The following is a 12,347-nucleotide window of genomic DNA, read 5'->3' as shown; positions in this document are numbered from 1 at the left end:
TGAGAAAGGACCAACAGTACAGAGAAGGAGGAAGGCAGAATTTGCTAAGATTCCTGGAGACAGTGGGACTCAAAGTTATTGAAGGCTGCATAAATTATGACAAATGGGGGCTTTGTAGGTTGTGGGAATGACACAGAGACATGAAGATGGGCAAATAATTTAATGCAATAAAGGAGAACATACAACTATAGCAGAGTAGTTAATTGGGAAAGGACCAGAGGGTAGAAAAGGAACGGGTTTTCCAGGTCATTTAAGTGCCCAGATAAAATATATGGATTTCAAACCTGTAGTTGGATCTCAGGGGCTGGGCTCACCTCATCTCTGATTTCTCTTATTTTCTCATCATATCGAATGCTAATATATGCTTATTTTTCAGGTAGTCTTCTGCATATTACTTTCTAAGCTTCACACCATCTAAAAAGATATGTAGTTTTTCTCTTTTAATGTGTGTGTGTGTGTGTGTGTGTGTGTGTGCGTGCACGTGCATGCGTGCATGTGTGCATGTCCACACATATGTTTTCAGGTGCCTACAGAGGCCAGAAGAGGGCACTGGATCCCCCAGAGCAGTAATTACAGGCAGTTGTGAATGGTCTCCATGAGATCATGTGCCTAATAACTGACAGACATGGGACTCAAAAGTAGGACCCTGACTTTCCACTTGGGAAGAATAGGTATAGATTATGGAGAATGCGTGTACTTAGGATACCCAAAGAACAGCACACCCCTCCCCTTGCTGAATATCTTTCCAGAAATAAAACAATGTCTTAACATTTAGGGTATTTTATGTTTATATCCAGCACCAGGGTAAAAAGAAAGAATATTTTCTTTTATTTTTTTCTACTCTACAAGTATCAGCATTTTGATGATATTCTTCTTGTGGATATTGCATAATTTCTGATATTAGCTAGTCTTTCTACTAAGATAATCTTTTGCAAAAACTGGGCATTTCATTCTGTAGTCCCCATTCTTAGCACTAGAATTTAATCCATTTAACCTCTGCCCGTCTCTGTTTGAAGTGTTACCCCTTAAAAATAGACACCTTTCCCAGAGCTCCAGATATAGGCTGCTGTTCTTCAGCATTTTTACTGTTTAATCATCCTGATTAAACAAGAGGAACATTATCATTAACACAAAAATATTTTTGAATGAAAATATTGTTTATTTAAATCTTCCTGTAAGGAAGAGAAGCTCCAAACAAGTGACTTAAATAACATAAAAATTAAAACACGAAATTTTTATTTTTCAAGTAGGATTCTTTTCACTTATCTGATGTAGAGAAAGTTAAAAAAAATTTTTTAGCAATAGCCAGTGAGAAAAGTCTCTTGAACAAGTAGGTATCAGACAACTAGGAAACTATCAAAACGGAGCTGCCTTCTTGCCTTTTAGTCCTCCAGTGATGTATCTGGTTGACCTCAGATTATATGACTCAAGTCATCAAGAATAGTTAAGGGTTTCTCCATGTTTCCTTTAAAAGAAGTTGGCAGAGAGAAAGCAAAGTTAATATGTGAAGACGATTAAATTTCATCTAGGAACTTAAGTTTCCTCTGAAAAGATATGGAGAGCATGCATTAGGCCATAAACTTGTACCTGATTGTTATCCAGTCTCAAAAGCACCATGACCCTTTCTTCCAGTTTCAAGAAGAGCAGTAGAGTAGGACACAGGCGGCCTACGTGTCACCAAGGAAGGTGATGGAATGAATACATGATGCTCAAGCTTGTGTATCTGCAAAGCAGAGAACACTTACCTTGAGATATTGGAGAAACAGAAAGTTGAGAAACTCAGAGGGAATCATACAATCTATTATAACCATTTGCAACTCTTTACAAAGGAAAAACTTTACAACACACATTTCTGGGGATTTCCCATAATAGTGGAAGAAAGTGTTAAAGATGCTTAAGTGAATCCCACTGAGGGCATAGATTAGCATTAATACTGCAATGAAGTCTAACCGTGTGGATCTTTCTTCCCCTAAAATGTTCAGCAAAAGCTTATGAGATCCTTAAAGATTATTTAGGATCTTTATAAAGACATACTTGTGTTAATTTTAAAACAATAGCTGCACATAATGGATAATTTACCTAACCAATAAGGTTCACTGCACTAGGGCTCTTTGAATTCTGATTTGGGTCTAAAAGCCGTCACAGGGTGAAAAATAAAAATAAAGTACATTTCTATTCAACTTGCCTGTTGTCAAAGTTTAGTCTAGGAGTCCCTATAAAACTGGCACATCAGGCAACCAAATCCTGGGGGTCTTTGTGGGAGGCTGGTGTTCTTATAAATGAGTCACTGAATTACAGAAACATTAAGGCACCCCAAAGAACTCCTGGTAGCCTCCACAGCAAGGGCTGTGGTATTACTCACAGATATAGAATTCAAGAGAATTGATACACTATGATCATATAGAGGGGGAGGTAATCCCCCCCAGGAACAGTCATAGGGGAGGGGAATAAGGGGAAATTGGGAGGGAGGGAAGAATGGGAGGATACAAGGGATGGGATAACCATTGAGATGTAACAAGAATAAATTAATAAAGGAGGAAAAAAAAGTATTTATTACATAGAACTTAATTGTTTCAAATCTTTAAATTAACCAAATAAACTAACTATCCTCAAGAATTCAACCTAAATGCCCAAGGACCCAGAGAGGTAAGAACAAGATGAAGATGATGTGGCCCAAGATGGCCCGGCTCCTTCAGGCTTTTGGCTCACATTAGCTAGAGTGGAGAGGCATAGAGACCATTTAACTATGAATCAAATAGTATTCAAAGTGGACTTGGCCCTTTAAACTTTGACTTTTTTAGAGCAACATGGAGGAAACAAATTTAAATGCAGGTTAAAGTCCAGGTTTGTTTTCTACCTCCTTTTCCCAAGAAGCTGAAAGTGCACAGATGAGCTGTTAGCTGTGGGTCACCATATTTATAAAACTGACCAGCACTCCCAGGTCACAGAGTCCAGTCTCCTCATTCTCACCCATTGTGAAATAGAGGTGAAGGTCTCATTTGACCACATATTCTTTCTGTCACATGGGAGAAAGGAGGCTAAATGCTGCTATGCAGACGAGATCAGTAAAGAAGAATTCGATTTCCAGCTTAACATCAAGGGGGTATTATCAGCTGAAGGACCTGTGTGAACATGCATAAATATTGCCTACGAATAGTTTTTTCCCCCAACAAGTGCATTTATAGGCATGATCTCTAGTTGCATCTTAAGTTGGTAAAAGACAGTTAGTACACAGACTGCAGGGCTTCTTTCTGTCTTTATTTACTGCATTGTCTTCCTGTGGCCATAGTTTGTGTCTCTTGTTTTGGCAGTGAGAAGGCGTATGCTGGTGTTGGGAAAGGACCTTTCATATGATGATAGAGGTTGCAGGGAGGCCTACTTAAGTGTTTCTTTAGGTATTTGTCTCATTTTAAAAGCTGTGACTAGGACTTCATACGTGTCTAATTAGCATGCATGGAACATCTTTATGTTTGCTGACTGTTTTATAGGCCTCCATTAGTCTCCACAGTACCCCTCAAGGGTGGGTCAGTATTACCACCTACAGTTTACATATGAGGAAATTTAAGACACAAAAGGATTATGTGATTTGTACAGGGTCACCCAGCATGTGAGTCTAGCTAATAAAAGATGACTGCAAACTCTTTCCAAATAAAAAGGGCTTACAAATGTGAGCAGCACTGGCGGTATCTCAGGATGAGTAAAGTGCTGTCTGGGACTAGGGGTGCTTGAGCTCCATATGATGACATTTTTTAAACTGCAAGCTGGTTTTGAGACAGTCATTCTCAAACCTGAAATGTCTGTACATTTCTAAACTCATATGCTGTGGTGTGGAAGATTATCTGTACCTTGAAAAGGCTCCTGGTTGGGAGATGGAGGAAGAGGTCTGATGCTCAGCCAGTCGAGAACCACCACTCTCGAATTCAATCAGAAGCGAAGTCCAACCACAAAGCACTGTGGTTCAATTCAGGGAAGGATGTCTTCCAGGCCTCTGTTCAACCAGATCATGATTATCATCAGCAAAGGAACCACAGGCATGAAATAACTATGACAACCACGTGTTGTCCCAGGAAGTCATGCAGACATTAAGGTTTATTTGAGAACCGCCAGTCTTTGAGATTTATAATTTACTGGATTGAGTAACTATACCAAGCCAGTCTTTAATTATTATTTGGCTCACTTTAATGTTTTAACTCTAAGTACCTTGTGTTTCTTCACAATCCACACAGGGAGAACCAATAAGCCCTGCTCATGCATCCTCTTGTCACACATTTCCTGAAAACTTGCTATATGGAGACTATATGGAAAAATAGTTATGGGTCAAACAAAACAAACAAACAAAAAACCCAACAGACTAAGAAATAAAACACCCTAGACTACTAAGCCATACATAGTAAATGATAATAAAAAGTGAAAACAAAGTATTAGGTAGGCATTTTTCATAACTGTTTAAGGTAGAAAGAACTCAAATGTCCACAATGTAGTAATGCATAACTAAATACAATCATTCAACAATAATGTAAGGCTGTGAATTTACTCTGTGGTCAGGTTGCACATGCCTAGCAGGTATGTGTAAGGTTTGATCCCAAGCACAAACTATCTCCACCACAAGCCATAATACAGTGGAATGGAGTATGTATACATACTATAGCATGGATGGGTCTGGAAGACATTATTCTAAGTGGAAAAACAGTCACAAGGGAGTGTAAAAAAAGACACAGGGATACATATTATACGATTCCATTTATATGAAATGTCTCTAATAAATAAATGTTTGGTTACCTCTAGCTGGAAAAGGAAAGGAGGAGGAATGTGGACTGGTATCTAATAGATATGGAATTTCTTTGAGAGGTGATGAAAAAAATCTTCCAAATACATGTGTAATAGTTGCACAAGTGTTGATATACTAAAAACTACTAAATTGTATACTTTAAATGGGCAAATCATGTGGTTTTGGAATATGTTTCAATGAGAGAGGGAGGGAGGGAAGGAGGGAGGAATGGAGAAGGAGGAAGGAAGGGACGGAGGGAGACAGACTGAGACTCCTGAAGGAAAAGTGATTAGTATGATAGAAGAAAAGTAGTAGGAAATGTTGTGAAGGTAGTAGCATTTGAGCAGTCAAGGAGTGGCTTTGTAAGGTGTATTGGGTAGAGTGAGTCATGCTCAAAAACACAAAGTGGTGGGTGGTGCTTTCATGCAAAAGCAAATTACCTAGAATAAATGGTATTTAGGACACACAAAGGGGACAGTAGGTCGGGTCTAGATGACACCCTGAGCCTCAGAATTTGGTTTTCTTTTCTTTCTGTTTTTAAAAGGGAAGCCATAAGCATTTGTCAGCATCTCCCGAGGTTTTGAAAGGATTATTGGAGAGGGTCTGCTGAAGGCGTGAGAGAGCAGTGAGAAAGGGAAGAAAGGCTATTGAAATGTGTGAGTGTGAGATGGAATGATGGAAGCAGACAGATGAGACAGGACAGTTAAGAAGTAGGATTATAAAACCCACTGGACACCAGGGAGGAGGTGAAAAAGCACAGGCGTGTTCCTCACCATCCCAGACTACACAGAGGACTGGATCTGGTTTGATTTGTTATTTAGAATCATAGTATAAAAAGTTTTTGTTCAAATAACCAGCAACCAAACTGTAGCTGACCTTGACGACAAAGGTCTGATTACAGAAACCCCTACATTTTTTAAACAAAGGAACGTGCTTTGTCCATCAAGGGTGGACTGAAGAAGAAAACAGCATCCTACCAGTCTATGAGCAGACCTTCCCTTGTTGATGAACCGGCTATTTAGGCCTGTCCAAGATGACTAAGTATTCACCACTTACTCAGATAGCTTCCCTAGAAACACTTCCTTTGGTGTGAGCAACTTGGATTTACTGCCTGGGCAACGCCTCCCATCCACCACCCACACTGCTCCTTGGCTCGGTCCTCATCAACAGGTGTTCACAAGGATCATTTTTGTTTTGCTTCTAATAAGGGTGCCGATTCTGAAAAGCATAGGCCGAATGTGTCACGCATCTTAACTTTCCTTTACAAGTGTTCAGTGGGAAGAACTGAAGCCCTTGAGTCTCAAGTGTAAAGAAGACAAGGACCGCTGTTCCTCTCACTTGAGTAAGGCCTTGCCTGAGTTTTCCAGTAGGAGGAGAGGCAGCCAGATCCTGAGCAACAGTAGAAGCTGTTTCTTCCAATGAATGCTTGCATGCCCCCTGGCACCTATCTGTTAAGGTGTCCTCTGTGGCCGTTGGGAGGTGTTGCAATGGCATGCTTGCTGCTTGTAGAATTTGAGAAGTGTCCCTGAGAGATGCCTTACAGTTTGCGAAGCGGGCTGTACCATTTAGAACATCGCTCAGGGAGATGTGCTCACCTGAGCCTGTCAGTGAACAGTGATTACAAGTCAGTTTTGATGACAGCTGCTGGTAGAGCTAATGACAGCAGTGTCAGGTGATTAGAATATGAGGGCTCACCTTTGAGGGCTAGGATCGCAGGTTCAAACAGGGGAGTCTCAGGTAAGCAATGGGCTTCTTCCCTACTGCGGAAATGAAGGGAACAAAGACCAGAAGGTCAGATAAAGACGTAAATACTGCGGCACTGCTCTGGATATCTGGAATGAGTTAGTTAAAATGGCTGCCACTGGCTATGTGAGGAGCCATGAGTAAACAATTAACTTTTGACCGTCATGTATGTAGTTTGGGCAATAGGCCACTTGTGTATGATTTTTGCATAAATGTCCTTGGTACCAGGAGCACATTCTTTTTCTAGCTGTTATATCACCCAATGGATTTAAGTTCTCAGCTCTTTGAGACTGTCAGTCTCTTTCTCCCTAGTCCCAGCTCAGTTATTTCCCACTGCCTCTGCATAGTGCTGTGATTTGCTCATCTGTTAAAGGGTTGGTTCCCAGGTTCCGGTGTATTGGGAATTTTTAAGGGGTGGAACTTTTAATAGGTAGGGCCCCCAATGGGAGAGAGCTAAATCACTGGGGGTGTGCTCTTGGGAATGAAATTGGGAACTTGGTCTCCTCCCACCGAGTTTTGTTTCCTGGCCACCATGAGGTGAGAACTTTGCTATGTCTGCCCTGCTACTGTGGTTCCTTGCCATGGGCCCAAATGCAGCAAAGCCAACTAACAATGTATTAAGAGCTCCAAATTACGAGCCTCTTTTAAGTGTATTCCTTCAGATGGGACATCAGTAACAGAAAGCTGACTACCATCCTCATCTTTGGATTTGCCTCTTCTTCCCCAGTTAGTTACTTATTTCCTTGAGACAGGGTTTTGCTATGTATCCGTGGCTGGCCTGGAACTCAGAGATCTACCTGCCTCTGCCTGTTGGGTTGCTGGGATTAAAGCTTGCGCCGCCACACAGGGCCGGAGCACCTTTATGGTGTAAACTTGTTTCCAGTGTGAGGTGTGGACAAAGCTCCTAGGGATCAGAAGAGGATAAGATACTGTGTTATGGTTTGGGTGTGAACTGTCCCCCACAGGTATATGTGTTTGAATACTCGGTCCTCAGATGTTGGCACCTTTTTTGGAGGTTGTGGAAACGTTAAGGGAAGTGGGGCCTAACTAGGTCTTATGTGTTAGAGCCTAGTCTCATTTGTCCTCTGCTTACTCACCTACTGAAATGTAACAAGCCTGCCCCAAGTTCCTATGTGGATGGAGGCCCTTAGCCATGTCTTCCACAATTAAATCCTTCCTCCTCAAGTTGCTTTCTTCAGGGACATGGACACTGATGGAAAAAGTAACTAACACCCTTGGAATCATCCTGTCTCCTATTTTTGTGTCTCTCATTTGGAGGCTCTCTCTCTTTTCTGTGGGACAACTGACTTGGACATGAAACAAGAGGCATCATCCTCTTATTGATCTGGGGTCTCAGAGGACACTTCCTGAACATAACCAGAAAGCCTGTAACAGCCTATGCTGAACATGCTTTACTGAGGTCTACAACCATGCTCTTAGGACTGTGGAAATCACAGTATGCTTCTAACTGGGCAAAGCGTGTTCTCTGATCTGATAGTGCTGTGTCAGTGATAAAAAAGCATCACATTATGGGTTTGGTGAGAAAAGACTTAATTCCAAGGTTTGAAGATTTATCTTTTGGAGAGAGCAAAAAAGTCAGAGTATTAAAAAGATATCAATGAAAAATGACCTTGCCTTGTGAATAGAAGGAACCAGTCCTGACTTCAAAATAACGATGAAAATTTAGAAGGATTACAAATCCATGGTTTAAAGATGATGATTTGATAATAACATGCCAGTGGGACGATCAGACCCTTAACTGCTCCCTTATGGTGAGGCAATGTCTCTATTTAAATGAACATCTTGTATTGAGTGTTTAAAGCTCCCTTCTTTTCTCCTCCCCATTATTTAGTTTTTTTTTTTCAATTGTTCAGCATAACTAAAGAGTCTTAAGCAGGGAATTGCACATAATTATAGGTTCTGCACCAGTAGCAAAGTGATGTTTCTTCTTAAGTATTCAAAATCATCAACTTTACTCTTCTTCCCTCCATAGGACAATTTAGTTAAAATGGCAATAGTATTACTGTTAAAGGCATCATTTGGCCTCACTCTGTGCAGATTACAAAACATAGCAAGAACTATACAACATACTCTCCATGTATAAACAGAAAATACCACTATAAGTGACTAAGGTAAGAGGGGAATATTGGCTCTAAGTTGTACCTATTAATAAGGCGACTACGCTGGACAGGTGGTGGCCTGCATCTTCCAGCTGAGAGGTTACTTGTGCTGTTGGGTGAGAACTCTGCAGCACCATTGCCCTTTCCACCTTTGCTTCATTACAGCCTTTGAGAAATCTGACACTGCTAAAACCCCTAACTTGAAAATGCTTCACAGAGTAGGATCCTTGCCAAATTCAGGGATCTTGCTAGTTTGCAAGGCAAGAGATGTCATGCAGAACAAAAGACTGATACTACAAGCCAGTAGTCGCAACGGGAATAAATCCTTCAGTCTGTGTTCTGAACGTCTTAATTTCTCCAGCCTTCAGAGGGAGACTGACTTTATTTTGAGAGTAAATTTACAAAGTAATATTGGATGGGCTATAGTTAAATCTCAGTTCTTCTGGCAGTTCTTTCCCAAATTTCCCCTTCCCCGCCTTTCTCTCTGTCTGTCTCAGTCAGTACCCATTTTCCCTTCTCGGTATTACATTCATGACAAAGAACACAGAGCAATGCTTTACTTGCTAGGCCAAGGAATAAGCTATTCTGTGTAAGAGAGCTTCCCAAATGATAGTTAGCCTAGTGCCATTGTGTATCTGGACACTTCTGATTCTCTGTTTTCATTTATTAATTTCTCTCTGCATGTGCACACGTGTGTCATGCCTATGGAGTCAGAAGACAGTTTGTGGGAGTTCTCTCCTTCTACTCTGTGGGTTCTGGGAATTGAATCAAGGGGATCAAGATGTTTGCCCACCAAGCCATCCTGCCACCTCTTTACTCATTAACAATTTTCTCCTTATATTTATTTTGTGCAGGCCTGCATACGTGTGTAGAAACCAGAGGACAACCTGTGGGGCTGCTTCTCTTCTACTATGTGAGTCCCAGATACTGAATTCAGGTCACTAGGCTTGGCAGCGAGTGCCATTCTCTGCAAGCCATCTCACAGGTCCCTTTTTTTCATTTTTGAGGATGTTTTAAAAATACAAATTGTTTCTCTTGCCTCAGTGGCCACAGTATGGGTCGCCCTTGTGGTAGGGACTCGGGATGGCTGGGGTCTTCTGCATAATACAGTCCCGTCCTGCTGTCAGGGTTCTGGAGGGGAGTTACAGCATGTTGATGCATGCAAGTAGCTTAGTTTGGTCACAGACTCAGCTTGCCTTTAGCTTGTATCATCTCTATATCCTGCTGTTATGGAAGCACTCCAGAGTCTCTATTGTTACCAGCCTACCTACCCCATTTCTAAGGACAGAAAGTTTTCTAGCACTAATACCCCACACAGAACATTTCAATATGAAAAGGGCATGTTCTTGACTCTCATATGGGACCCTGGCTGGACTTGTTTCTGTTCTATTGACAGGCATTGTGTTTTAGTGTTGCTATTCTCCTATTGTTGTATGAATATAATATTTCTTCTCTTTCCTGAAGGTTTATGTTTCAGGTTCAGTTCAGAGGTTAGCTGTGTAGTTATCTTCTTTGAACCAGAGGGATGGTAAAATGCCAAGTACCACTGCCTAAACTTGATGACTACAGGCTAGTCTTTGCTGGCTCTGCTTCTAGGTCAACATGTATTTCCATATTCATAAACAGAAATCTGTGGCAGGTACTTATGGTCATAGTATAGTGTATACTGGTCTCCATGGTGAACCACAGCCATGTATCTGTGGACCAGGAGGGTTATCAGAGTTTCCTTTCCAGACCCTGGGGGTCCTGAACTCCACTGATAGACACTAACTTTCCCCCAAAAAGATGAAGGCGGCCTACCCTGGGACTGGCTGGGACTACAGAGATAATTTTCCAGATCTTTTCTGAATATTTTTTCTTAGAGGCTCAAACGAGGTATCTGGGAAACTTTCTAAGAGGTGGGTACTTTCTGGATCATTGATTCATTCTACTGTAATTCCCTCCACTCTGCCTCTTCCTTCCCACAAAACCATCTGACAATGTAAACAAATGCATCTACTTCCTATTGCTATGGTAACAACTGGGCACACTTCTAGTGGTTTAAAGGAACATAAAATGTATACTTGTATAGTGCTTACTAGTTACTTTTCTAGTGCTGTGATAACATACTGTGACCAAAAGCAAGTCACAGAAGAGTTTCTTCTGGGTTATGGCCTCGGGGTACCCACATACATAGTGAGGAAGACATGACAGCAGGCAGCTACAGTAGGAAGCTGAGAGGTCACATCTCTCACACATAGGAAGCAGAAAAAGTGGAGGTACAAAATGGAACAGGCAGTAAACTGACCCCCATCCCCCAGGCCTGACCCGAGTGATATACATCCTCCAACAAGGCTGCACCTAAAGGTTCCATTATCTCCCAAATAGCGCCACCAAATACATGAGCCCATGGGCAACATTTTTTCTTCAAACCACTTCTGTAAGCTAGAAGTCAAATTCACCTTGTAGTGGACTTGCGATGTCAGCAGGGCTGTTCAGTCTGAAGGTGCTAGAGCAGTGGTTCTCAACCTTGCTAATGCTGTGGCCCTTTAAAACAGCTCCTCATGCTGTGGTGACCCCCCAACCATAAATTTAATTTGTGGCTGCTTTATAATATTTTTGCTAGCGTTATGAATCATGATGTAAATATCTGTGTTTTCCAACGTTCTTCGGTGACCTTCTCAAGGGGGTGGCGACCCACAGGTTGAGACCCACTGCTCTAGGGAGATGCTGTTGTCTGTCTAAGATTCCTAAGCTCGTGACTTCTTTCTTGTTTCAGGCTAACCTCTCACTTCTGTTGCCACATTTCCTCCTTTCTTTTCTATAAACAAATCTCCCATCTCCATTTTATATGGACATGCGATTCTCCATGTTGATACCACACTTTTGGAGTTCCTTCTCATTGTAAGTAACATTCTCAAGTCTGGGAACGAAGGCCGAAAAAGCTCATGGAATATTTGGTTTATGGCAGGACTGATCTCCTCATTTCAAATCTGAAGTGTCTTCAGCCTCTGTCTTAAATTTCTTGACATTTAAAGCTACTGGTACTGTGAGAAAGGCCCTCTTCTGAGGAGACAGTTGCACATCCACTGATGTGGTACTTTTCCTCCTTGAATGCAAGCCCTTGGGAGAAGGATCTCTGCATCAGGGTTGGTGTGCTAGCCCCAGTGCTTGGAACACTGCTGGTGTTATTAAATCACAGCTACCACATAATGGAAAATAGATAAGCTCCTCCCATTTCCAGTTCTGTCATCTCTCATCCCGTCTCTGGCAACTTCCTCTATTTTAGAATGTAAAGATACTCCAGGTCTTAGTACCTGCTTGTTTTCTCCTTAATATGCCTAGTGGATGAAATTCCAACTATATCCTGTGGCTTTTAAATCTGTACCTCAAACCTAGACCTGCAGTTTGCACTCTGGACTTTAATCTGTACCTGGATGTCCCACAGTATGGCAAATTCACGATGTGTCATTTTCCCTAGCTATCAAACAACCAAAACATAACTTTCTCATCCACCCTCTGTCTCAGGGAATAAGTACCAGGTTTTATCCTACAGCCTAAACAAAAACACTGGACATCCACCGAGCCCTCACAGCTGCGTTTCCCAAACCTCTACCACACCTTCCTAATAATCCCATCAACCTGTCTTAAATTTTTGACAGTTTTTCTGCAGAGCATTCTGGTTCAAGCCTTCTCCATTTCCACAAAGTGGGATATAAATGAACTCACCACACTGT

This window comes from Acomys minous (genome assembly GCF_964271855.1).
Source record: "Acomys minous genome assembly, chromosome: 4".
In the NCBI taxonomy this organism is placed as follows: domain Eukaryota; kingdom Metazoa; phylum Chordata; class Mammalia; order Rodentia; family Muridae; genus Acomys; species Acomys minous.
The sequence above is the reverse complement of the archived record's forward strand: the minus strand, read 5'-3'. Positions refer to the sequence as shown.